We start from the raw sequence: 24,902 nt of genomic DNA, 5'->3' as shown, positions 1-24,902 counted from the left end.
TTTGATGAATGTGGGATCGGATTCAGCCTCGCAAATCATGTCTTTTGCGACGTCAACACGGTCTCTTTTTTGCATGAAATTGAGGTCTTTTGGCACCAACTTTGCTGCTACACGACGGAAACCCAAATCATTAACCACAATGTCTTGGGCGGATCCATAGGCAATGTTCAAGTCCTCCGCTATTTCTCTGATGGTTAATTTGCGGTTATTGACCAACATTTCTTTTAATTTATCAATTTTTTCACCGACTGTCGATGTCGATGGTCTGCCACTGCGTTCATCATCTTCGATTGACTCACGACCACTTCTGAACCGCTCGTGCCACTGGTAAACGACCGTTTTTTTTAGAGAATCGTTGCCGAAACACTTTTCCAACATTTCCAACGTCCGTGCGCCACTAAATCCGTTTTTTACGCAAAATTTAATACAAGTTCGTTGTTGCAAATTTAAATCCATTTCTGAAATTGTAAAAAATCGCCAACACACACAGAGATAGATGTACTCTTGGCTACGTAACTTTTGCAAATGTCAAGTTATGACACTAAGATTTAAAGGGAATATCAACAACAGATGTACCAATTTAACAAAAAAAACAGAACTCAAATCGGAACGATGGGAGCGCCACACGGTGGTTATTCCGGGAACTTTTTGATCAAGGTAGTTTATATATATATATATATATATATATATATATATAGCAATTGCAAGGAAAAACTCACACGAGCGGCACAATAATGGGCTGACACAATATAATGCAAATAGAAAAGAATAGCAACATTTAAAAGAACACTAACACGGTAAATTGTTCGAGCTTTCGGCCCTCTCAGAGCCTTCTTCAAGCGAGTGATTCTCTCAGAAGCCGACAGTCGAGCTGTCGAAGCGTCAAATAACAAATTGTGAGTGCATATATATATATATATATATATATATATATATATATATATATATATATATATATATATATATATATATAGTACAATACACAGTAACACATAATATAGAAACACAAAAAAAGAGAACACTCACACGTATTTTCTTGATATTTCGACGGAAACAATCCGTCTTCCTCTGAAGATGTAGAAGTAATGACTGCTGGAATTGTTGAGGTGAGGGGTGCGAGAGAAAGGGAAGGGGGCAAGGGGAGAACGGGAGGCGAAGGAGGGGTGAAAGGAATGGTTGGGGAGAGGAAAGGGAGAGGGAAGGGGTGGAAGTAACAGTTTTAGGCCACTCCCATCAGTGAACGACATTGAGGCCCGGATGCTGATAGGCCATACAGATGTAAATGAAAGCCAATTCAAGGGTTTTTAATTCTATAGGTTTATCGGATGTGGGAAGGGACGCTAAGACGGAAACATTGTAACACTGGTTGAAGGGGGTATTATGATGGGAAGCATGTTTAGGGATGGGGAGACCCGCGGACGGGGAGGAGGGATTGCACGAGGCGCGGTGGTTGTTAATCCTAATGTTAAGTGGTGTGGAACATTGGCCTATGTAAAAGGACGGGCAGAGTTTACAGGTAAGAAGATAAACAACATTCTTGGAAGTGCAAGAGGAATAGGGGAAGGGCGGGAGAGAGTTGAATGGTGGGATGGAGTGGGGTGGAGTGGTGAAAATAGGGCAGGTTTTGCATCTTGCTCGATGACATGGAGTGGGTATGGCTCTGGGTGTGTGAGGGGATTTTGAGAGTGGTATATATATATAGATATATAAAAAATCATCGAAATGGAACGCTCTTCGGCGACGCACAAATATATAAGAACACAGATGTAGATTTTTAGAATGTGGTCTTATATATATATATATATATATATATATATATATATATATATATATATATATATAAGCTTATTTATAAATGAGTTTTGGAGAAAGAATTTTGAAAACAATTCACCATTTTATTAACATAATCACCATTCGATGAGATTTATTTTGTCACCGTGCTTTAGGGAAACCTGTAAAATTTAAGTTATATTAAATTAATATTTTGTTTCATCAAATTTAAAGAGTTGCCTAATTTCATTATTTATATATAGCTACAGTCATCCTTCTAATTTTACGGCAGTTATTCTCTAAATTCACACCATGCCATCTCTAAATTCACGCATCTTCTCCGCCAAAAATAGCAATGATACACCATCTGGTAAAACCTATAATTAAATCCTTGCAAATTGAAATTCGGGGACCGACCAAATGCCTCGACTCAGACAAATAACGGCGTAGAAGACGAAGAATTCAGACTCTCCGTTCACGGAGAATGACTCCGGCCTCCTCTTCGGTTTCACTGCGGGGAAATGAATTCTTCAGCGACGGTTGAAAAGGGCGAATCTCTTTGAAGCGCCCGCAGTCGAGCGGCGGTTGGCGTTTTGCGCTCTCCATCTGCATAATCGGCTCATCAATTGCCTTGCGCCATGCGATGCCTCATTCAGATTTCTTGTACCAGAGTGTCATAAATCACCTCTTCACGGTGCCTTTCCCTTCCCTCCTCTTCCGTCGGATGAATATTTTTATGACGAAGCGGAGATATTTTTTAATCTCTCGTGGAGATTCACCCAGATCTCCACATAAACTTTACCGCAGCAGTTTCACTCGTCTTTTCTCCTGGTAGGGGAACGAATTTCCAACTCTTGGAAAAGATGGAATGGAAAAATTTCACCAATTCTAAAGAGTTAGCTTGTCCCTTACCGTTTAGGTGAAAATGTTTGATATAGTTGGGGGTAAAGGAACCTCAGGAATATACGGATTCCGAATTCTCCGAATTCATTTGTGTCTAGTATATATTTCTTGCTTTGCGTGCTGCAACTCAAGTCAAGGATGATACTTTTGAGACTAATTAGTTAAATATAGGCTTCACTGATTTAAGAACGACTCTGCGCTAAAATAGTTTGGCTTACGAAGGTGAAAGTTGTAAAGTAGGGAACCTATTTCAAAAGAATTACGAATTGCTTTACTTGCAAATACATTTCATTAATGTGTGTCGTCGAAAACCTTTTTTAGAACCATGGTTTGGTTTTGAAAGTCTTGAATTGAATACAGGATGTTAGAGCTTTACTGGCATGAAGTTTTTGCGTATTTACTTTTATCGCTTTTGAAAGTATGTCATTAATTCAGAAACATTTCCACATTGGTCTCCAAACATCCAGCTTCAATTAATAGCTGCTGGGAGAAAATTAAATATGGTGATTATCATAATTTAACGGCAGCAAATATTCAGCTTGATTATTATCAGGAACACTCAGCAGTTTATCAACTAAAATATGAATATTATTGCCATTGTTTGACATTAAAAAAATACAAATTGACTGTTTTATTGAAAATTTGATATGTTTCCGTTGTCCGGAGACCTGACGAAGAGTTTCTATTTGGATAAATACTTGCGGCACCGTAGAATAGTTTGCAATTATGCAGTAGTGTCGCTCGTGTGAAGTGGATCAAGGGACGCAAAGGAAACAGTTCCTTCTGGTTTCCCTTTACAGGTAACTGTTTTTTATAATAAGTGACCTACAGTGTTCTGATATGTTTCTGAATATTCCCTAAAATTATTATGCCTCTCGCGCAGCATAGAAACCGCTATTCCTACCTAGTTTTATTGATCCGATTTACCCTCATAGTTATCAGCCTCAAGCATCTTAAAAAAGCCTTCTCTACTCTCCTCCTTTATTCCCGCAGATCAGTCGTCTTCATAAGAGAGGTATGTATAATGTTCTCCTCTCACATAGTCTATGGTTTTCAAATTTCCACACACCATTTCACAGAGTGATTCCTCCTTCTTTTTTTCTCCGTGCAGCTTATATTCTCCAACCCATTTCTTACCCGCACCTAAAACGCTTGCAAGCGCTCATAGTTTCCGATATAGCCCTTGTAAACCAAGTCTATCGAGTGTACAGCACTAACCTTCGTATCAATCCAAATTATGTACAAGAGACCCTACCAAAAATGTCTTATTATTTGTGCCTATACATTGAAACACTCTTTAAAAGAGGCCTACCCTATCTCATTTTTCCAACAATACTCGCAACGGAATGTCTTCCAATTTAAGGTGTTCATTTTATACACGGAAAGTTTTGATAAATTATTGTTATACCTTAGAGGGAAACTGGCTCATTAATGAAAAGTTAAAAAGCAGTATGCTGCGTTCTTTGGACTGTTCAACTGCTGTGACAGAGAGATAGAGAAAGAGAGAGAAGGAGAGAAAAGGGGACCCGAGGGAGACACTTGTTAACTGAGGGAGGGTGATGTAAATTAGCCACCTGTAGTTAAACAAAAATACGTATAACAAAGGTTGTGGTGGTCTGAGGCAGAAAGCACTATTACCATTGGAATAAAAAGTCTAGAAGCGAAAGATTTCTGTTAGGTGGAAAGTGGAAGCATCAGCGATGGAAGAAGCAAGAAGGAAATAATTAGAAAAATATCAAAATACAAAAAAGGCAAAATTAAAATATGAAAACGCATTCTGCGAGGAGGCAAGTCTATTGACAGCCACCAACGCCCGCACTTCGTAATAAGGGAGCACTTCATTATAAAAAATACCTTTAGAGTACATCTCTCATGTAGCGAATCATTAGCAATGGCGACGGTAGAAAATACGTGATAATAATGAAGATCCTACGGACGAATGAAATAACTAAGGAAAGGCTTCTTCAACGAGTATGAGGAGGTTAATTTAGAAAGGGACTTTGCGACAGAAGAAGTGATGCTGAGCACATTTAATGGCACAATAGCTCGATGAAGGAAGAGCCATAGAGGGAGTAGAGAGAGAGAGAGAAAGGGGGGGGAGGGAAAGGTGAGATGAATGGAGCAAGTGGAGGAGGCATGGACGCGAAAGAGATGAATTAGATTGGCGCCCAGAAGTCAGGGGACTGAAGATTCGAGTTGCATCGAATCGGTCGTTGAGTATAGGTGGGCAGTAAGGTCACTGTTACTGCTCATCAATAATAATAAGAAGAGAAACGGTGGATCAATCTCAAACGACTAACATACGATTAATTTTAATATGCATCAATGACACCTGCGACCAATAATAAACAAGGCTTATTAGAATGAGAGTCGTGAAGTTCGTTGCGGTGAATCAATCAACTGTGGCCGAGTCTTGAAAGGTGAAATGCGATCACTTTCTCGACGAACCAATCTCACATTTCTTTCGGAGATCGTCCCGCTTCCATCCTAAATGCTCTTAACTCGCCCTCTGCGTGACCTACCCCGATACCACCTCCCTTGCCCCTCCCCCCAATTTGCCCAATTTATCCCGCACTTCCCTTCTGACTATTCCAGAGACCTTGGCCTCACTATCATCCCGAATTGCACTCACCCACCCCGACGCCCCCTGAAATCCACCCCCCCCCGACTCACGTTGCATAATTGATCCGGCAGCGTTGGAGTGGAAGCGAGGCGATGGCTCCGCGCGCGAGAGAGGGAGCGGAAGTGGAAGATTTTGGAGAAGCCGCAGAGGAGAGGGGAGAAGAGCGAGCCACTGTTTCCATTAGCCGCGGTCCTCTCCAAAGCCCCCCCCCCCAATTACACCTCCACTCCCCCATACGTACCCTTTCCCTTCTTTTGAATTCGGAATCCTTTCTCTATCTCTCTCTGCCCCACTCGCCTTCCCTCCACACCCGCGAATCTCCCCAATCTAGATCGCCGGCCCTTCGAAATCACTCCTCGCGGGAGATATCTCTTCTCTCCACATCTCTCAAACATTCACCTCTCCCGGGTCCGTCTTCATTTGTATTCGCGTCGCTTTTTATTCCGGCCTCCTCGAGCCGTGCCTTCTCCTCCGCACCGTTTCGCGTCCCACGGGGTTTGGCAGGGTTTGTTGTTTCAAGGGGCGGTAAGCACACTCGGAGCTGAGTTGCGGGTGGGCGAATAATGCGGAGAGCATTGCTATTATTATTAACCGCCCAACGCTCAAGTTGCCCGAAAGGTAATTCATTATCATGATAAACAGAAAAATACAATGTAAAGTTCTTTAAGGAAAATAAATCAAATGAAATGTAATCACAAATCGACTCAGCAAAACACACTTCAAACGAGTTTAAAACTAAAGTGTTATGTATCATAAACATACTTGATAATGTTTACACATCCCAAGCATTAAAAAGAATGTCAATTATCAGAAAAATTTTGTATGCATTTTAAATTGATGGTGAACTTCGCAGTTTCAGACAAATTGCTGAATGACGAAAGAAATAAAAGAGTTAAACAAAGATAATTATCTATCATACAAGTTTCATAGGCATAATAGGCCAGAAAACTGTCATTAAAAAGCAAAATTACATACTTAGCTTAATGGATTAAAAGAACTGAAAAACAAAAGCATTTGATATTTGTTGATGCTTATCGCGAAATAATTAACTATACACGAGGAAGACACCGGAAAGGCGAGAACAGGTGTTCTGCGGCAAGCAATGCACATCGCGGGCTCACATATCGCGCCGGATACGAGTAGCTACAGGGAAAATGATATGGATATTCAGGGCACCGGAAATGTTTGCTAAATTTTTTATTGAACTATTAAAATGTGCTAATACAATGCTATATGAGTTTGTTTTCACAAGGCATGACCCCAATGCTAAAATATATTAACTATTTATTTCATGGGGACGCGGCTTATCTTTCCGTTATCCGATTGTGATAATATTTAAAAAATAATTTTCCGCCAAATAAAAAAAAATGCAGTGCCAATTTGTGCTGTGTACTGATCGTATATGAATAGTATCCATCTTTGTAGATAAATATATGTTCGCGGATGTTGCCTCATTGAAGGTGGAAATTTAAATTAACTTCTTTTGCTCTGGCTATAGGCCTGTACAAGCACGGCCAACTATAAATATACATTTAATGATAATCAATTCAAAATTTGTAAATTTTATAGTTCTTGAAAACGCAAATTTCAACGTTGACGAATATTTTTTTTTAATTGTATAACATTGGCTGACTTAGTAATAATTTTAATGCTAATGAAATATACTACAAAACCATTCGCCTTGACCGGGATTCTAACCCGGAACCCTCGTTTTCTGGCTGAGTGATTTATGGCCAGTTATGCTACCGAGGCGTCCTCTTACACTTCGCAATTGTTCGGTCAAGGCGGAAGATATCTCTACGTTCAAATTTGTTGCATTGCAATGCACATTAGCGGATGACTCCGTTAAATGTTACAGTCGCGGCACGCCCCGCTGTTTCTTTGAATTTGCCAAAATGGATAAACACCCTAGTTTTTGAAACGTCAGCTTTAACTTCGTGGAGTGTGGCGCGTCGCGCACGAAAACGACTACCTGTGACATTGTATGTACGGTATTTCGTCACAACATCTTGTTCCATCAAAGCCTCCACGGTAGCTAAACTGGCTGAAGGCCTCGGCGGCATCTGACGCAGTCATTCAATTTGTTAAACTAATAATTACTGAAAATGGAACTTTTATCAGCTGTTTCTTAAACATCCAGTGGAATATTCAGTCGAGAACCAGGCATAATCTTCGCAAAATGGTCATAAGGGCGCAAACCAGTTTCGTATCTGCCGCGCAGTTCAGGTATTCATGGCCTTGCATGGCCCTGGGGGTTGCTGGAAATAGGATCTCCATCCAAAACTGCCCGAAACCTCTTGGCTATACAAGCCGAGGGAAAAGGTAAAAGACGATTGTAAAATTTGGACTGAAATGCCAACTTCCCGGACAAATGTTGTGCTCGCCAATGGTCGCTGTTCACCGTTGCCACTGCATTGATGTTCCATCCACCCCCGCTGATTGTGACCTGCATTTTTTATTGTTGGACCAGTTACAATAGCAAATAATTGAGGGATTCCCTTGCGTAGCTTGGCGTTATCACTCTTTGAGTATGCTTTGATATACATTCCTTGTGAGGAGCGTTGCAAATTTGGAAGACTAGGCTCAACTATGAAAATTCCCCTTGGTTTTATTTGATGGAACAAGCAATCAGGAAACCCAAGTTAAGTTCTGGAAAAACGAGAGAGACGGAGAGAACAATGCTACATAAAATACTAAAATATAATTCGTGGTCGAAACGTACGTGTGCTTCAGGTGCAAACAAATTCATGAAATTGAAGAGCTAATAGTCTATTTCAGTGTACAAGTACGTGTATGCCTGTGCAAATTCAATTTGCCCCAATCAAAGTCAGCTGGTGTACGCATGCTGGTTTCTTTTTGAAAACTGACCAACTGTTACAGTTTCTCAGGAAGAAAACAGAAACGGTGCTGCGTTTATTTGTGAGTTGTAATTTGATCATTAGAACACGTTTAAGCCTTTATCGTACTAAAAAACTGTTGCATTAATTGAATAAAGGAAATTAAAACTTTTTCGGTTTGCTATTCCTTGCCTGTTAGCGTTTCATTACACTTTCGTGAATACCAGTTAATATTGGAATGAATTGACCTTACTTTTTCTTCGGAAAACTTCGCTTCCATAAGTAGATTTTATAAATTTTTCCATTCTTAAAAACATTTACCATTATTGAATAGACACTTGCGTCTTAAGCTTGCTACTTCTTCACTTCTACATCTACATCTACATAATACCCCGCAAGCCGCCGCAAGGGCGTGTGGCGGGGGGTGTTAGGTCACCAACCGTAAAAAGGAAGAATACCACATGCAAAACAACAACACGGAAAATTACACCCACAGCAGCGCACACACTCATGCAAAAATCCCTTCATCCAATACTCATGCAAACACATACCGCAAAACAACTAAAAACCTGCACCCCATGATGCAGCACGAAAGCCATCCTACATCACGGAAGCCAGGACACAACAAGCAAGAAATTGAAACATCACTACCACATGAAAATGCACCACAAAACACTCTACCCCCAAAGAGTCTGTAAAAGGCAGGGAATGCGACCCAACGTTGCAGGTAGCAGGAATTTCCCCCTGCGGAGAGGGACGAGGTACTGAAAGGGAAACTTAAAAACAGATGAACAGAACACGAATGAGGTCATTCGGAAAGAATGGGTTATTATAGCAAAACACATAAGGTTAGTGGAAGAGCATGCATTTAGGTAGAACTAATTATTTTTTAGACGCTGAGGGTGGCAAGTGGAATTTTTGCTATCTATAACCCTGCAGTTGCTATCCCGTATTGTTCGTGGGAAGAAGGAGTCCTTGAGTCGGCTAGTTCTGGCATCTATTTCCCGAATTTTATATGCATGATCCAAGCGACCAATGTATGTAGGAGTACGAATAATTTGCGAGACCTCGGTGCTGAAACATGCGGATCTGAATTTATTTAATAATTTCAATCTTGCATTGAATCGTCTCTCTGCCAATGATTCCCACCCCAAATCCATGAGCATTTCGGTGAGCTTCATGAGCTTTGCGTTTTATCGTAGGAATTTTTTACAAAACGGGCTGCCCGGCGTTGAACCTTCTCAATTTCCCGAATGAGACCTTTTTCACTCGGATCCCATGCGTATTCTAAATGAGGCCTTACAAGAGCGTGGTAACAACGTTCCTTGACCTTCGAGTCACTTTTGCCGACAATGCGTCTAATGAATCCCAATTTTTTATATGCTTGACCGCAGACTTTACGTATGTGAGTCCCCCAAGTTAAGTCTTTTGTGAATGTAACACCTTGGTATTTTACCGGATCAACTACTTCTAGGTCAACTGCTAATTTGTAAACAAATCCCGTTGAATTTTTAAAGAAATTTACCACCGAACATTTATGGAGATTTAATGACAACCCCCATTTTGAATACCATTTTGTAATGCAATCTAAATCCTGCGCTAGAATATCACGGTCCTCATCCCTAGATATCTCCCGATAGATCACCGTGTCATCCGCGAACATCCTAATTTTACTTTTCACTTCGCGGTTCAAATCGTTAACAAAAATCAAGAAAAGCAACGGCCCGATCACACTTCCCTGAGGTACCCCCGACGTGACTCGAACGCTGTCGGAACTAGCGCCATCAAGGACTACCCTCTGTTCCCGCTCTGAAAGAAAATCTTTAACCCAACTTATGGCGCCCTGGTTTATACCCGCGACCTTTAATTTATGAATGAGTTTACCATGTGGGACCTTATCAAATGCCTTTTGAAAATCTAAGAAGATGGCATCCACTTGCCTACCTCTCTCACCCGATAAAAGTAAATCATATGTAAATAATCCTAATTGGGTTTCGCAGGAGCGGGTTTTCCTGAATCCGTGTTTATTGTCACTTAAAAAGTTAATATTGTCAAGGTGTCTCATTATTGAACTGACAATTATGTGCTCTAAGATTTTGCAACAAATAGAAGTGAGAGATATAGGTCTGTAATTACTGGGGTCCTCCCTGCCACCACTTTTAAAAATAGGTGTTATTTGCGCGGTTTTCCAAATCTTAGGTACTTTGCACTCTGTGAGGGATTTTTAAAATATAAATTCAAGGTACGGGGCAATGTTTGGAGCTAAATGTTTTATCACCCTAGCTGGTATATTTTCGGGACCTGGGGATTTGTTGGGTTTAATCTCATTAAGCAATTTTAGAATTCCTTGTTGGTCCACTGTTATTTTTTCCATAGGTGGAGTATGTATTGTTTCTTGGAGATATGTGGTGGCAACATAATTCGAGAAAACGCTTTGGAAGAATGAATTTAGGATGTTAGCTTTACCCTCGCTGTCTATATTGCTACAGTCCCTTAAGCAAGCCACGGTTTGTTTACTTCCATTTACTTCCCTAACATATGACCAGAAAGCTTTGGGGTCAGTGTCCAAGTGCTCGCTAAGTACTTTGCGTTTAAAGTCCAGTAAAGCGCTACGTAATTGTGTTTTGATTTCAATTTTAGAGGATCTATATTTGTCCCATAATTGTTTATTCTCAGGGGATGATGTGTTCACGCCTGCCCTCTTTACCCTAGAGTGTAGCATTCTCTGCTTTCGAAGGGCTTTTCTAACGTCTTTATTGTACCACCTGGGGTCGCGATTTGCTTTAACGTATTTTATAGGTATGAAATCTACGATTCCTTTTTGCATGATAATGACAAATTCTGTCCAAGTTTCTTCCACGTCGACATGAATTAAGCGGGTTTTGAACTCGGGTAGTGAAGAGTTTAATTGATTGGTAAAAGATTCAGTCTGCTTTATGGTAATTATAAATTTTTCTTTTTGGTTTAACAATCTTTTTTATTTCTATGTCCAAGTGGACATTAATTGCTTTATGGTCACTCAAGCCCTCATCAGTTGATACACTAATAATACGTTCAGGCGTGTTTGTAAGAAATAGATCAATATGTTCTTTCCACGGGTGGGCATGCGTACTGCTTGATGGAGGGAGTTTCTTTGAACCAATTTTATCATGTAATTACAAGATTCGCGATCGCGGGTCCCATATTTAACGATATTGATGTCCCAATCTATACCAGGGAGGTTAAAGTCGCCACCAATTATGTTGATGCTGTTATTATATTTACTTGTAAATTTGATCGTTGAGGGTGTGAAGTGTTTTCAAATCTGAGTCTGGAGGTCTGTAGAAAGAGCATAAATTTATGTTGGGTTGATTGATCCGTATTAAGGTGCACCAAACACTTTCAATGTTATTATTTTCAAATGAAACTTTCCTGCTTTCAAAATGACTTTTAACTGCCACGAAAACACCTCCTCCGGGTCTTGTATCTCTATCGTGTCGGTAAACTTTGAAATCTATTGGGAAAATTTCTTGGTCGTTTATGTCATTGCACAGCCAACTCTCTGTGCCTAATACTATATCAGCGGAATGAGTTTGGATTATGTGTTCTAGATCCGCTGATTTGTTCTTGAGGCTTCTGCAATTTATAACAATTTAAACTTATCTAAACTTCAATCTTATCTAAAAGTCAATTCAACTTATCTAAACGGCAAATTTTAGCACAAAGAAATCAGTGGTCAAGTCATTGGCATCAGATTGTTTGTGGCATTAGCATGTGATCGTCTTTTATAAGGCTAATTCGCGAAGCCTTCGAAAAAGATCTTGGATTGAATACCAAAAGCTTACTTAACATTTTTATATTGAAATTATATTTGGCTTCCTCCTTAGCCCAGTGTCTAATTGAACATAAAATGGAAATTCTTTTATTTCGTTCTATGCATATTTTCAATTAATCTTTCTATTTAATGAAAGGCTCGCTTTCTCTCTCTGGCCCTCAACCTGAGCGGACCTGCCTACTGAGCGCTCCTGATAACCGGTTTGACCCACCAGAGACTACCTGCCTGCCAGCTTGATTCTTGGTGCTTTTGGTTTTAGTGAAGTGTTGTGTAGTGTCAGCGTATACGTTGTAAGAAATGATCACCAAAAAGAGTCCTTCGACTCTGATTGGTGATCAGTGAGTGCTTTCCTTTTTTTACTAACTTTTTTGTCTTCTGAAAACCAGGCCTTACTCAAGCATCGTTTTTTCCGCTCAGGCTTCATATTCAATTCCAAAGCATAACTAATTGATTGAGCTAAATTTAGCTAACCCCTTTTAGAAATTTTAGGATAGTGTATACAGGTTAGCTTTTGTTGGGAACTCGGTGGTTAAATTAGGATGGCTACATCTAGGTCCCCTGTTGCCATGCTCGAAGGCACTGGCGAATGCGCGACTTTAAGGGCCCGTATCGTCATGCTGAAGAGAATGGTGCGGTAGCTTCGATCGGAGATCGCCGGCCGGAGGGCTCCCCTCAGGAGAGATGGTGCTCGGGGTGGGAATACGAAAACCCGCCACGCCAATAGGGATGCATGGATTCGTCCGAATGTTACACGTGGCTGGGAGATTAGACACCTACCTCGTGCCCCATCTCTAAACGAGGGAGTGTCTCACGTCCGTAGGTCAGACGATTGGAGGGTCGTCTCTCGGGGCAAGGGGAAGGTAACGCTGCGGCGAGGATTGGACTCTGCGGAGGCAGATACCATCCCCGTCTCCAACAGGTAGCAGGTGCTGTCGGATGAGAGCACCACCGTACCTACAGCCCCTGCGCCTACTTGGAGGGCACTGCCTAGGGTAAGGCATCAGCGGTCGGGAAGGGCAAATATTTTAAACCATTTTTTCCAGAGCGTCTACAATAAAAACACAAACGCACCAACCGATCCTCCACGCCCACTCGGGGAACACATGAGCGATCTTACACTGACCAAGCAGGGAATAGTACATCTGCTCCGTAGTATCAAAGCACACAGTTCCAATGTCCGGCGTATAATGAATCCGCTGCGCCGCAGAGTCCAACAGGAGGGAGGTGTTGGATTCTTGTCGTCCTGGTGTATACCAGGAGGCGGGGTACCCCAGGCGACGCTGGCGGTGAAGGCGGCCGTCAGGAATACGGGCTGCTCCAAGCTACGCATTGTGGCTCATGTCAGGACAAACGACGCCTCGGGACGTGGATCTGAAGAGATATTGCGCTCCTTTAAGGAGATGCACTCGGAGGTGAAACGAGGTGAATCCAAAGTCATTCTGGTCCTATGTTAGGGAAATACAGGGTAGACGTCCAACTGTTCATTCTTTGAAGACGGAAAATGGAGAAATCATCACGGATAGCGTGAAAAAGGCAAATATTTTAAACCATTTTTTCCAGAGCGTCTACAATAAAAACACAAACGCACCAACCGATCCTCCACGCCCACTCGGGGAACACATGAGCGATCTTACACTGACCAAGCAGGGAATAGTACATCTACTCCGTAGTATCAAAGCACACAAAGCACCTGGTCCGGAAGAAATACCTAGGTATACTTTCAGGTGCATGTGTATGTAAGATGTAGATTGAGTGTTTGCATGTGTGTGGGGTGTAAGTGTTCATGCATGAATGTATGCCATGTTTTTTTATGGATGTATGAATTTGTAGTTCTTGCATGCGGTTTTTTTTTCTTTTCTAAATTACGGGTGGTGTCCTAACACCCCCCGCCACACGCCCTTGCGGCGGCTTGCGGGGTATTAAGTAGATGTAAATGTAGATGTAGATTTAGAGATATGCAGTTTTGAGATAAAAATAATAATTCTTTGTATCTATTTCAGTTTATTTTTAAAAGCATAACGGAAGTTACTATCTGGGCAGACACCGTTTAATTGCATCTTAAAACCCATCTTAAAAAATAAAAAAAATATTTATTTTAATGGAACGAGATTGAGGCTTCATAACCCCTTCTTCCACCAAACTCCTAAAAATCACAGCAAAGACGATTACAAATAGTCAAGACCTAGGTGGAGGAAAACTCGCCTTATCGGGAATCGAATTCTGGGTTAATACGCGAGGACGTCACCCCACCGCCACCGAAGCCGACAAATATAAGATGTGGAAGTATATCTCCGCCTCTAAAAGTATTTGCTTCTCTATCTAGGTATAAAATATGAAGGTAACTATTGTAACAGCACTTGTTTCCAACTATTATTTCTATTTTAATGGGTAGTATAAAGAAATGAAATGAACTTTTTAACATTCTAAAAAGAGTTATCTATCGTATTGGAAGAAGCTTACGACCTAGCACTGGTTGTGTAAAAACATTTGGGTAGCAAACGGGAGTCGTATCCTCTTAACGCGGCCTGTATCGCTTCCAAATGAAATCGATGTCCTCAGAAATACGAATTTGAGTTCTTTCTAGTGTTTCTTCGCCGTACATTTGACTATGGAGTCAAATCTAGGGTGGAAATCATTGCACTTAGATTCTGCGCATTCTACTTCCGAAGAGGTCTCACCGTTTTCATCTAGCTGAAACTTGTAATCTCCAGGTCTTATCGTCCTCGGCAAAGCAACCATTTCTCAACGAGGAGGAAAATCGGCGGAGAAGAATAAATGGCATTATGATTGTGTATTTATCCGTATAGAGGGAAACACCTCAAATATTTATCCACCAGGAGAGCATTTGGCTTACATATAAGCATGTGACTTTGGGTGTAATTACAACTGCTAGCCTCCAACCGTCTGCTTCGAAAGGAAAGAATCTGATTACCGGAGGTCTTTCTTTTAGGAATAAATGACAGCTTATAAATAATTAGATGGGTCAGTAATTCAAAGGAGCGAATTTTTAAAATAATGTAGGCACTGTAAAAGTTGAGTAAAATCAAATTATTTCAATTATCCAGGGACGATGGATACAAGTGATCTTATCCAACCGCGTCGATGAACCATAACGGGAAAAAAAGGCATTCGATGGGAAAGTTTAAGATGCGGAGTGGAAATCATTGAGGATAGGTACGCTTAGTTGTCAACTTAAGCGTAACTCTTGACAAAAGGTACCCAGGGGTGGCAAAGTTTAGTATCTCGTTCACCCAGCGGAGCACTGTACTTTCAGTATTTCTCTTACCCCTCCAAGATAGAAATTGTGTGTCACTTGTGATAGACTACTTTAAAATTAACCACCACCGACAGCTGAGATTCGAAGCCACGACCATTCACCGTATCAATCCATTCCACGCAGACTTCGAACCAAAATGAGAAGGCACGGCTCTCAGCCGCTCGTCGACAGGATTGAATTTTTGATAGAGGAGGGGGTTGAATGAGAGCAGATCTTGCGAATGATCAAAAGGCCACTCCGAGATCGAATGGGGTGTGTGGCGCGGGGAGAGGGAAGGGAAGTCCACCGAAGAGGCGGGAGAGGGGTGTGAGGTGGAGTCGGCCTCATCTCTTGGCCGCCTTCTCTGCACGCCCTATCAGGCGGCCCAAGTTTTTACACAACTCGTGGCAAAAAATCATTCGCATGGTGACTTGTGCTGAAATCATTTGATAATCTTGAGGGAATTTTTAGAGAATAGAGATTGTGCCATCAATATCCTCAACAAAAAACCAATCCGTATCGAGATTGGCCTGACGTTATATCTACCACATCATTTCCCATATATCTTTCATAGGAATTAGACTTCTGTCATCCATCATATGATTGATGACAAAAATATTCTTTCAACACAAATCGTTAAGGAGGAACGAATAGATGACAACACTCGGAAGCATGAATATGGATTGAAATTAAAATGCCACAAAAATCCTAAGTTCCAAGTGAGCGTAATATCACGGCCATGACAACAGAATGGACTCCTTTACAAATATGAATTCCGGATTCGTCAAATTTAGCATATATGTCCGAGTAGCTACGCGTCACGAGCGAATTCGCATATTAATAGAATTAGACGTCTCCTTGGGCGAAATGCTGGAAGGTGGGGGGGGGGGAGTTGACCGTGTGGTATGCTCTTTGCAAAAACACGGGCTGCGAACCGAGACCAAAGGGGCATCCGAAGCAGCCCTTCCCCACTCCTCCAACTCACCCACACCTCACCGCATCTCGGCCGCACACAATCTGCCAGACCTCCCGACGGGAAATTCTCACGCCCGCCGCCCGGGTAATCAGCTTCTAGAAAGACTCTCCCCATTCTTCTCCGACCCCCCCCCCCCCCCCCGATGGCGACCCCAAGCCAATTTGTGAGCCGGTGGCGTAGGTGGTCGGTCGCCCCGTTCCGTCCCTCTCTCGCCCTCTCTCTCCTCCCATCCTCTCCCGCACCCATCATTCCCCCCGGGAGCCGCTCGTCCACGGAGAGAGGCAGGCCCATCTCTCGCTCCAACGAGGCTGCTCCTTTTCCTCCCCGCCAGGCTATCGCTCCAGCCCGTCAGTTTTAAAGCGGCGGTGGCGTGACCAGAGACCGTCCGAGATAGCTTTGGTGGGTTTCCCGCTCAATGGATATGCCCCCCGTGTCGTTAGGGGAACCCAGGTTGTCAGGGAGGGTTCTAGAGCGGCCAGGGAGGAGTTGGAATTTTAATTGTTCGTTTTGAGCGAAGGGTCTCTCCGACCTTAGTATGTCACCCTCATTAGGAAGGTATATTTACGCTGTATCCATCAAGATTAGACGAAGGATTCAAGGAAATTCGGTTACCAGAAGGGGAAAATTTCAGCTCAAGGGTATAATCAAAAAACTAGTGGCCATATTTGCAGGGGTTCAAAACTTTTTTCGAAGCACAAGTTTCCGTAGTTGAGTAAAAGAAATTTTTTATTGTATTATTTATTCGGACAATTTACCGAAAGAATGCCAGAGGCATTTTTCGCATCAGCCCATTCTATGTTCCCACTTAATGATTTTTGTCACAGCAAAATGCGTCTGAATATCTAGTTTGAAATAACTCATGCACGTGAGCATGGGGTGGCCCACGAAAAGCGTAACTAAGGCACATTGACTGGGAAATTATAACCACAGTCCTAAAAAACATCTTGTCCGCGGACAGTTTGGAATCACCGAATGCGTTCGAAAGCATAAAAGTGGGAGGCCGGCCATAGAGGGGCGCCAAACCCTCTTTTCAGAGGAATAGTCGAGAACGCAACTGGGAATTTTGGAACAACACAAATTTGGAATTCGTTAATATACTAAATATTTTATACATGGTTTAGATGAAGTATAATTTTCTAAAGTTTCTCGATCAAAACGAGAGATATTAATCCATACTTCAGCATATTTTTGTTTGAAGTTAACCCGCTAACTTACATCTACATCTACTTAATACCCCGCAAGCCGCCGCAAGGGCGTGTGGCGGGGGGTGTTAGGACACCACCCGTAATTTAGAAAAGAAAAATAACCGCATGCTAGAACCATATATTTTTATATCCACAAAAAAACATGGCATATATTCATGCAAGAACACTTACACCCCACACATGCAAACACTCAATCTACATCTTACATACACATGCACCTGATAGTATACCTAACAGCTTTGCAGTGCTTAACTTTGCTCCGATTTGTAAATTCAATGTTTTTAATATATCCAAACTGACTTCGGGGTCTTACTATTATGATTTATGATTGTTCGGGGAAAGAATGAGTATTTGTACCTATCTGTCCTGGAATCTATCTCCCTTAGTTTATCTTTGTGGTCTGATCTGCCTAAGTAGTGAGGGGCCATTATAATTCCTTCAGTGTCATAGTTAAACTCGTTTGTTCTGAACCTTTCTAAAAGTCTAAGCCTCGCTTGTTCTCTTCAAGTGGTTCCCAGCCGAATTCCCCTAAGAGACCTGTCACACTTGTGTTCTTATCATAACAATGTTTAACGAATCTGGCGGATTTTCTCTGGACTTTATTTAATTCTTTTTGCCAAATTTTCTCCCACGGATCCCAAATACTCGCGGCATATTCCCAATGAGGTCTAACTAGAGCAAAATAACACTTCTCTTTAACTTTTTCATTACATTTCCCCCACCCGTTTTATGAAGCCAAGTTTCTTTAAAGCTGATCCGCATATTGTCCTGATATGTGCTCCCCATGAAAGTCGTGGTGTTAGAACAACCCCCAAATATTTAACTTGCTCTACTATTTTATACATATTTTCCAAATAAATTTAAACATTTGTCATATCTCTGAACTAGTTTTCAAATTTCTTCTCCATAAAATTCTGCCGCCTGAGATCGCAGCTAACCGATGACGGCATCTTGAAGTTCCTCGAAGTCGATACGAGCACAAAACAATGAAGTACCCTAACTTTTCAACCGTGTTTCCATGCAACAGAGTCGTAAAAATCTGTGGAAAACTTTCTAAAGATTTCAGAAATCGTAAAACGCCGGTTTTCACGAACTTTTCCGTTTATTTTCAGGATGCAGTTGATTGCTCACCACAGACGGGCGGTCACTTCCGTCATCGTCATGGGCATTTAAGGTCACTCTTAAACAAATGACAACGCTGACGCACAACTCTAGTCACTCATCATATTTGGTCCATACAGAGCACAAATTTCCCGATTGATATCAGCAGCTTTTAAGTTTATTTATCAGCAATAACCTTATCGCTGAACGGCCTTCAAATTCGTTGTGAATTTCAATTGTTTTAATCATTTTGACTCGCTGTTGAACAATCTTCCAACCGCTGCAGGTCAAGGCGTACTGTGCTGTACTGTGCGCGTCAATACAGCGACTATTTGGCTCCCTCTTCCACCAATTCTCACGCTGCACGAAAACGGAGGTAACGTTTTGAACAGCCCTCGTAGAAATGACGTGAGAAAAATTGAGTATCAACGTCGTTTGGGAATTTAAAATGTCACTCTCGCCTATGGGAGGTTTTGGAGCGGAGGCGCTACGTCCCGTCCCGTGTGAGGTCCCCGGGGCACGGGACCGCAGCGCCGTGCCCCACGCACTCGTGAAGGCACCTGGCGGGGGTCGGTCGGATGAGGGACGGCGAACGCCGAGAGCCGAGCGAATGAAGGCCAGGCAAGCGGAGGGCGGGGGAATGTAGGAGGTGGGGGTGTAGTCGAATGGGTGGTAGGGAACGCCCCCGCCTGCCTTTTCAGGCCCTCGGGCCGCGTTTTAATTGAGACTTCTCGCTTGAATTTTAATCGCAATCAGGGACGTTCTCGGAGGAAAGGATGGACTCGCAACAGGAGGGCGGGATGAGGGAGGGTGCGAATGGGAGAAGCGGGGAACGGCGTGAGCGTAGGAATATACGGAGTCGAGAGTATTAAAGGGCGGAGTACTGACGGCAAGGGGTGAGCGGGCGGATGAAGGAGTGTAAAACGGGGAAGATGAGAGAGAGGAAGGAAGGAAAGGGTTTATGAGGGTGGGATTTGAGAGGTGATAAAATGATGAGGAACAGTCGAGTGTTCTGCTAGATTTTCGACGCCCTTCCGGGAGGGGTTGGTTGTAAGGGAAGACTTTTCTTAGGAACAATTATTAGCCTTCGTATTCATTGCTGGAGGTTCACTGACCAAGGGTAATTTCTCAATGCGGTATTGTGACCGAACGGCGCCAACCATCCAGCTCTTAATGCAAGACGCGAGGGAAGTTCGTTGATTAACGGCGGTCCTTCCCGTGCCGACGGGTGTAAGCTATGCTTTCGAAGGGTTCTCTCCCCGGTGAAAAGTAACGATCGGTGACACTGGAAATGTAGGAATTAAAATGACTTGAACTTAGAACCCTCGGAGTGGAAAACGAGAATTGCATGTGATCACGTAATTAATGATACGTTAATAGTAATATCGATGTTCTCCCACTAGTGTAATTGAGTATGCTAAAGATTGATATGACGCAGAATGATTGCATGGAGTATACCGCCAGCCTTAATTACACTTTGACGCAATCGCGAATCTCTTTCTGTGGCCACACACTCCGATCGGGGATTTGGCGATCGAATTCCGATGATGCGCGGTTTTTGCGAGGAATTGAGTTACGTGGTGTTTAGTCATAGTATAAAGACCGGTGAGAGCGTTTTCTTAATGCTTTAGTTACGATAAAGTTTACGCGCAAGATATGATGATTTGTTATCGCCTCGATGATTTGTCAGCATTATATGCTCTTCGCTTGGGATAAAATATCGTTCTCTACCTGATTCGGACTTTAGATCGGAACTAATGGAACGCAATAAAGCTTATCAAGCGTACTGTCAGAAGAGGATATTAAAAAATGACCTTTATTCTTGAATGCAAAATGAAGACAATTCTATCTGAAATTGGACCAAAGAAAGTCCTAACTGCAGTGCGTATGACCCTTTACGTTCAATTAATGAACATAACGGAGAATATATGCCATAAAAAGTTAAAGAAAGTACGCTCTTTTGTTTTCAATATTGTGCCGCCCTTCCGATTAGCGTAATGTGATCAGCTAAAATACAACACATGCAAGGCGTAATACGATACATCAGACGACCTATTTCCGGTTAAATGATAGATATTTGGTTTTCAATTGGTCATATACCATAGCTTATATTATGCCAAATACCTTAATATTGTGGTTCTCATGCGATAAATTGCTTAGAATAAAAATACATGGAGAACTTTTAGACAGTTTAAATGAGGCAACTTTCTACCCATTATAGTTAAATAAGGCTAGTATTAATATTAATCCATATTGGTCGCAAGAGCTCTGGCAAGAACAGAACGATAATATGTAAACCTAAACCGTTGAAATTATTCAGCATCCGCCACTTATTTCCACTCTGAATTTAACCTAGTTTTCTAAGCCACACGTTCCCTAAGTTTATCCAGACATAATTAGGTAGTTATAGGTATATATTTCGTTGACTCCGCATGTCCATGTGCCGTGCATGCCTGGTGGGTATACACACTCTGCCATACGCCTTCCCGCTGGCTTGCAGGGTATTATGTAGATGTTGATCTAATCATTGTGCTACAAAATGTCATTCCAATCAGAATATTTTGGACTCATTTCTAAGAGAATTTCAAAAGAATAATATTTCTAGTGTAGCAATAAATCCTTTGAATGAGTCTGGCGAGTGTCTGAACTTTAAACATCATAAAATTTCTTTTTTCATGCATCCATCAAAAATCATTTTTAGGAATTCGGCAACGAAAGAATAACTTGACCTTGGATGCTTTCATGATTTATGTTGTAGGAATCATATTTATTTGTAGGAATCATATTTATTTCATGTTATATTCCTCATTACGTAGGATTAGTTTTGGAACTGGATCCACTACAATGTAGAGCAGGAATGTTTGTGAAAAGTTGTAATGAACAAGGTAGCAATGTCACGAAACAATTGAAAGATTTGTGACGGGAGAAACCAGTCGTTTGTAGATTAAAATACAGTGTAAATTTACTGCGTATATTTGAGGCAGGTCATTTATCTGAAGATGCCGAATACTATATATTACAGGTTTCGACTTACTGAGGCAGATCAGATGATGATCGTAAAACAAGTAAGGTAGAGAGTAGAACAGATAGATTTCAAATGCCGTTTTTTCCTTATATCTATGCAATTGACAAGTAAGGACAAAATAGATGTTACCGCAGGCACGAAGGCAGTGGTGGTGTAATATTTTGTTGATATCCTGTATTTTGTTTTTAAATATGCCCATCTTTTTAACCCCCCTCCTGCACGTATAACTGTCATTGAATATTTTTGCATGCAAGTGCCTTCTTCCGAGTGATTAACTTTCATCCTGGGCATTATCAAACTAATGAGGAGTGTAGAGGTGTCATAAATGGGATGCCATGATTTTTTTGAAAAAGGAATAGCATAGAATAGAGTGAATGAAGGACAGTTTTGGGCAGTTTCAATGAAATATGGAGAAATTCCAAAGGAACTGCGGGAGATGCCGCAACAGTAACTTTTAACGGAGTCATCCGCTAATGTGCATTTCAATACAACAATTTCACAGTGTAAAAATCATTCGCCTCGGTAGCTTAAGTGGCTAAAGCACTCGACCGAATATTGAGGGATCTGGGTTCGAATCCCTGTCAAGGCGAATGATTTTTACACCCTGAAATTGTTGCATTGAAATGAACATTAGCGGATGACTCCGTTAAAAGTTACTGTTGCGGCATCTCCCGCAGTTTCTTTGGAATTTGTCAAAGTATAAACACCATAAGTGTTTAAAGTTGGCTTTAACCTCGTGGACTGTGGCGCCTTGCGCACGACTACGAATGCCTGTGACATTGTATGCACGGTATTTCGTCACAACATCTTGTTCCTTTAAAAGCCCCAAAATTTCAGAGTTTAAGAGGACGCCTCGGTAGTTTAAGTGGCTAAAGCACTCGACCGGATATTGTGGGATCTGGGTTCGAATCCCAGTCAAGGCGAATGATTTTTACACTCTGAAATTGTTGCATTGTAATATGGAGAGATTGAGTAGTTTTTGAGAGATGCATAATCAAAGTATAAAAATGGTAAGGCAAGGGCAGAAGTGAAAGAGATCTTGATTAAAACATATGAGAAAAATATGGCGTGAAATAAGGTGTTCATTGCCCAAATAGCCTTTCAATAATTCTTTTATGGAGAGATGTATGAGGTGCAGGTGAATGGATGGTGACGATTGCGGATGTAAATGGACTATTATCTAATCTGCACGCTTACTTTACGGGATCTTAAGAGGGACCTGAATAGCGTCGGAAATTTGCGGGGACAAGTATCATCGGGCCCAAGGCATACGCATACGGGAAGGTCTTAATAATGATTGGTTTGTGTGAAGAGGAGAATCGGAAGAATGAATGGAAATGGAATGACAGAAGATTGGGATTCATAATCAAATCGTTCAAAAACCCAATTCGTTGAATCTAAGGCCGGGCAATCAAAACTATTCAAATGGACTATTTAGTGTCAACATTGTCATTCAACTACTAAACAGTCCCTCAAAGTGACACCTCAAGCATATATCTATTTAATGTGGCCTAATACTACATGGATAAAAAAGTGCTACAAGAAAGGCGACCAACACGCAAACGGTTAAAACGTTAGGAGTATACACGATCATTAATTCTTATCTTCAATGTAAGGAAAACATAATGTATCCGTTTCCCCACTGAATAACTAGCTTTAAGCCACATGCAATACCTTAAAAATTGACTAAAATAGTTAAGTCTAAAAGTAGAGATGGTGAGGGTAGATTAGGCGTCAAGTTTTCTTTGTTTTCATTTAGAATTGTTCAGATTTTAAATCTTTTCTCATGCATAAATGTTTTTTTTCAGAAAATTTCCCACTGCAGTGGCGATAAACATTCTTGACTAAAATAGTTAAGTCTTAAAGAAGAGATGGTGAGGGTAGATTAGGTAGATTTCTTTGTTTTCATTTAGAATTGTTCAGATTTTAAATCTTTTCCCATGCATAAATGTTTTTTTTCAGAAAATTTCCCGCTGCAGTGGCGATAAACATTCTTTAATTCTTCCACCCTTTGAACGCTTGCCTATGTGCTCAGCTTGTTGGCCACTGCATTTTTCAATCCATTATATTTTTCGTCTGCTCTGCATTTATTACCGTTTCCTCGGCGTTTTTTTTAAGTCCATGTGATCCGCTCGTTGTCCTTACCATCATTATCATTGTCTAAGATGTTACTTCACATTTCATTCTCTCTAAATATTATTCCCAAGAGAAGTTAAGAGTGGAGTTTACTATTAATGTTGCTTTATAACATTGTATTTGCCATGATAAAAATTTTTGTAACTCTTTTATTTTCAATGCTCCTACATTTGATATAATATCCTCTCTAATTTCGAATGGGCAGCAAAATAAATGCTCAAAGAAATATTAAATAAAGGCCTGAATCTACAGAAAATCCCCATTGAAATCACGCGACCACCATCATTATCTCTAATAATTATAGGTTTTTTACTCATTTGACGATTGTGACGTAAAAATACGTTGTTAGAGAAAATAATTTGCTCTCAAAATATAATGTATGCCGAGGAAGACGGCATTGAATGCAGGGAAAAAGTGCTCTGTGGGGGCGAAGCAAAATGGGGTGCCCATAAAAATTGATTTAATACTCGGATTCAGGAAGTAATGAACGTTTCGTGGTCATCACATAACCACAAATTACAATCACTAAGTACTCATTTATTTTAATGGATATTTTTGTATTCTTTGCGTATTTAGAGTCTGGGATTCATAACCTATATCGTACAATTCGGGAAGGAATGTTTTTACTTCAACCTGTCATCACAGATCACATCTAATATAATATTTGTGACATGACCACGGAAAAACAGAACTAAACAATATATTAGAAATTTATCTATTTTAAATTACGAATTATTACTACAATTTCCCATTTTCTCTTATTTTTTCCTGGTGGTAGTGAAAGATATAGAACACTTTTTCAAACGTCAAAATTTTATCTTTTAGCAAATAATTGTTCCATCACTCCTGCACACTACATTTATGAAAAGTGATTGGAACGACATTGAGTGCGTGAGTTGGCGTTAAAATTGCCACGTTTGCCGGATAATTGAATGATCTGCCTTTTCCGCACGGAAACAGGTGCGCCTGTCTGACATCCCACGCTTATGTAACGTTTATACGCTTGCGATATTATTGAAGTAAAAATCACATAAAATTAAGAAACGGAGAGTACGATATATATATATATATATATATATATATATATATATATATATATATATATATATATATATATATATGCTCATATATACAGAAACAGATATAAGGAAAAGGGATAGGAACACATATAAAGAGCATCCGCCCGGCAAGTGGAAAGATCCGAGGTTCGAGTCCCGGTCAAGGAAATATTTTTACTCTTGTGATCCGTTCGATTC

Source organism: Hetaerina americana, unplaced genomic scaffold, assembly GCF_022747635.1.
Source record: "Hetaerina americana unplaced genomic scaffold, ioHetAmer1.1.p SCAF_4, whole genome shotgun sequence".
NCBI classification, from domain to species: Eukaryota; Metazoa; Arthropoda; class Insecta; order Odonata; family Calopterygidae; genus Hetaerina; species Hetaerina americana.
Note: the sequence above shows the minus strand (reverse complement) of the source record.